Genomic DNA, 4,365 nt, shown 5'->3' on the forward strand with positions numbered 1-4,365 from the left:
TAGGTATCAGAGTAATAGTGGCTTCATAAAATGAGTTGGGTAGAATACCTTCTACTTCTATCTTGTGAAAAAGTTTGTGCAGAACTGGAGTTAGATCTTCTTTGAAGGTCTGATAGAACTCTGCACTAAACCCGTCTGGTCCTGGGCTTTTTTTGGCTGGGAGACTATTAATAACTGCTTCTATTTCTTTAGGGGATATGGGACTGTTTAGAAGGTCAACTTGATCCTGATTCAACTTTGGTACCTGGTATCTGTCCAGAAATTTGTCCATTTCGTCCAGGTTTTCCAGTTTTGTTGAGTATAGCCTTTTGTAGAAGGATCTGATGGTGTTTTGGATTTCTTCAGGATCTGTTGTTATGTCTCCCTTTTCATTTCTGATTTTGTTAATTAGGATTTTGTCCCTGTGCCCTTTAGTGAGTCTAGCTAAGGGTTTATCTATCTTGTTGATTTTCTCAAAGAACCAACTCCTCGTTTGGTTAATTCTTTGAATAGTTCTTCTTGTTTCCACTTGGTTGATTTCACCCCTGAGTTTGATTATTTCCTGCCGTCTACTCCTCTTGGGTGAATTTGCTTCCTTTTTTTCTAGAGCTTTTAGATGTGTTGTCAAGCTGCTAGTATGTGCTCTCTCCCGTTTTTTCTTGAAGGCACTCATAGCTATGAGTTTCCCTCTTAGAAATGCTTTCATTGTGTCCCAAAGGTTTGGGTACGTTGTGGCTTCATTTTCATTAAACTCTAAAAAGTCTTTAATTTCTTTCTTTATTCCTTCCTTGACCAAGGTATCATTGAGAAGAGTGTTGTTCAGTTTCCATGTGAATGTTGGCTTTCTGTTATTTATTTTGTTATTGAAGATCAGCCTTAGTGCATGGTGATCTGATAGGATACATGGGACAATTTCAATATTTTTGAATCTGTTGAGGCCTGATTTGTGACCTATTATGTGGTCAATTTTGGAGAAGGTACCATGAGGTGCTGAGAAGAAGGTATATCCTTTTGTTTTAGGATAAAATGTTCTGTAGATATCTGTCAGATCCATTTGTTTCATCACTTCTGTTAGTTTCAGTGTGTCCCTGTTTAGTTTCTGTTTCCATGATCTGTCCATTGGTGAAAGTGGTGTGTTGAAGTCTCCCACTATTATTGTGTGAGGCGCAATGTGTGCTTTGAGCTTTACTAAAGTTTCTTTAGTGAATGTGGCTGCTCTTGTATTTGGAGCATAGATATTCAGAATTGAGAGTTCCTCTTGGAGGATTTTACCTTTGATGAGAATGAAGTGTCCCTCCTTGTCTTTTTTGATGACTTTGGGTTGGAAGTCAATCTTATCAGATATTAGGATGGCTACTCCTGCTTGTTTCTTCATACCATTTGCTTGGAAAATTGTTTTCCAGCCTTTCATTCTGAGGTAGTGTCTATCTTTTTCTCTGAGATGAGTTTCCTGTAAGCAGCAAAATGTTGGGTCTTGTTTGTGTAGCCAGTTTGTTAGTCTATGTCTTTTTATTGGCGAGTTGAGACCATTGATGTTAAGAGATATTAAGGAAGAGTAATTGTTGCTTCCTGTTATTTTAGTTGTTAAAGGTGGCATTCTGTTCTTGTGGCTGTCTTCTTTTAGGTTTGTTGAGGGATTACCTTCTTGTTTTTTCTAGGGCGTTGTTCCCGTTCTTGTATTGGTTTTTTTCTGTTATTATCCTTTGAAGGGCTGGATTCGTGGAGAGATAATGCGTGAATTTGGTTTTGTCGTGGAATACTTTGGTTTCTCCCTCTATGATAATTGAGAGTTTGGCTGGGTATAGTAGCCTGGGCTGCAGTTTGTGTTCTCTTAGTGTCTGTATAACATCTGTCCAGGCTCTTCTGGCTTTCATAGTCTCTGGTGAAAAATCTGGTGTAATTCTGATAGGCTTGCCTTTATATGTTACTTGACCTTTTTCCCTTACTGCTTTTAGTATTCTATCTTTATTTAGTGCATTTGATGTTCTGATTATTATGTGTCGGGAGGAATTTCTTTTCTGGTCCAGTCTATTTGGAGTTCTGTAGGCTTCTTGTATGTTCATATGCATCTCATTCTTTAGATTTGGGAAGTTTTCTTCAATAATTTTGTTGAAGATGTTTGCTGGACCTTTGAGTTGAAAATCTTCATTCTCATCCACTCCTATTATCCGTACGTTTGGTCTTCTTATTGTGTCCTGGATTTCCTGGATATTTTGAGTTAGGATCTTTTTGCATTTTCCATTTTCTTTGATTGTTGTGCCGATGTTCTCTATGGAATCTTCTGCACCTGAGATTCTCTCTTCCATCTCTTGTATTCTGTTGCTGATGCTCAAATCTATGGTTCCAGATTTCTTTCCTAGGGTTTCTATCTCTAGTGTTGCCTCACTTTGAGTTTTCTTTATTGTGTCTACTTCCCTTTTTAGGTCTAGTATGGTTTTGTTCATTTCCATCACCTGTTTGTATGTTTTTTCCTCTTTTTCTGTAAGGACTTCTACCTGTTTGATTGTGTTTTCCTGTTTTTCTTTAAGGATTTGTAACTCTTTAGCAGTGTTCTCCTGTATTTCTTTAAGTGATTTATTAAAGTCCTTCTTGATGTCCTCTACCATCATCATGAGATATGCTTTTAAATCTAGGTCTAGGTTCTCAGGTGTGTTGGGGTTCCCTGGACTGGGCGAAGTGGGTGTGCTGGGTTCTGGTGATGGTGAGTGGTCTTGGTTCCTGTTAGTAAGATTCCTCCGTTTACCTTTCGCCATCTGGTAATCTCTGGAGTTAGTAGTTATAGTTGACTCTGTTTAGAGATTGTTCTTCTGGTGATTCTGTTACCGTCTATCAGCAGACCTGGGAGACAGATTCTCTCCTCTGAGTTTCAGTGCTCAGAGCACTCTCTGCTGGCAAGCTCTCTTACAGGGAAGGTGCGCAGATATCTTGTATTTGGACCTCCTCCTGGCCGAAGAAGAAGGCCCAAAACAGGACCTTTCTCAGACACTGTGTTGCTTTGGCAGTTCCCAGGTGGTACAGACTCTCACCTAAGCAGACTAAATTCCTAAGTTCCTTGGAGTCCCGGGACCAAGATGGCGACCGCTGCTGCTGTGGCTTAGGCCGCCTCCCCAGCCGGGTGGGCACCTGTCCTCCGGTCCGGAAGGTGGCCGGCTGTCCCCGGCCCACACAGGGTGCTGCCTCAGCGCCTCTGTGCTTCTGCCTGTTCCAGAAGCTGTCAGGTTCTCTGGCGCACCCTCTCACCTGTTCAGACTAATTTCCTAAGTTCGGCGGGTCTCGGACCAAGATGGTGACCGCTGCTGCTGTGGCTTAGGTCGCCTCCCCAGCCGGGCGGGCACCTGTCCTCCGGTCCGGATGGTGGCTGGCTGTCCCCAGCCCACAAAGGGTGCTGCCTCAGCGCCTCTGTGCTTCCGCCTGTTCCAGAAGCTGTCAGGTTCTCTGGCGCACCCTCTCACCTGTTCAGACTAATTTCCTAAGTTCGGCGGGTCCCGGACCAAGATGGCGACCGCTGCTGCTGTGGCTTAGGCCGCCTCCCCAGCCGGGCGGGCACCTCCATAAAATATATCTTGACTACAGGTTCCTTCCTTTCCCTCTACCCGTCCAAGTTTTTTCCTACCTCCCTTCCCATCCTGATCCACCCTCTTTGGAGTCTCTCATTAGAAAAGAAATATGCTTCTATGGGAGCAAAATAAAATAAAATAAATATGTCAAAATATGAAAACCAAACAAGCAGAAGGAAAAGAGCCTGCTCAAGAAAAGACACAAAGTACTTTTCAGCACACATGCTAAGATTGGAATGATACAGAGAAGATCAGCATGCTCACCCTGCACAAGGATGACATACAAATTCATAAAGCATTCAGTATTATTGCCACCAAAGGCCATGTGTAGGTCCATGATGCTACTGTACCCAGATTCTGTTTGATGTCTGTGGCCTCTGTTAATCACCAAAAACAACAAGGATATCCATGGTCCATGATGTAGCCTGAAGCCATGCTGATATCCAGGATCCAGGCAGCCTACTAGGGTCTTGTCTGGGTATGTAGTCCTACTGTGGATGGGAGATGTGGTCATGGTCTGTACTGTTCCAGATACCATGAGGAAGCACAGGATCTAAGCTCCTGTTGACTATTAAGAGCAAGGAAGATACTTTGGCAATGTTATCAATGACTACAGAGGCACAGTTGAGAAACAGGGTCATGGAAGTCTTCTGTGACAACTCTTAATTCCTACCCCTACCCCAAAAGTAGCAGCCTTAAAAAGAAGCCATCAAAGAAAACTCTTAAAAATTGTGATAAGGATGCTAAAGTGTAACTCTCCACAGTTGATGGCTTCTGGTGGGGATGCAGGTGGAAAAGGGACTCTTTTCTTTAGGGGGATGGCCACTGG

At 42.8% G+C, this 4,365-nt stretch overlaps 1 non-coding gene across 1 annotated transcript; it reads left to right on the plus strand.

The window, feature by feature from the left end:
• Positions 1 to 3,742: 3,742 nt before the first annotated feature.
• Gm24164 lies at positions 3,743 to 3,846 on the plus strand. The gene has a single exon (XR_003952053.1). It is a non-coding gene; the product is annotated as a U6 spliceosomal RNA (small nuclear RNA).
• Positions 3,847 to 4,365: the final 519 nt, after the last annotated feature.

The sequence above is a fragment of the Mus musculus genome, chromosome 16 (genome assembly GCF_000001635.26).
Source record: "Mus musculus strain C57BL/6J chromosome 16, GRCm38.p6 C57BL/6J".
Lineage (NCBI taxonomy): Eukaryota > Metazoa > Chordata > Mammalia > Rodentia > Muridae > Mus > Mus musculus.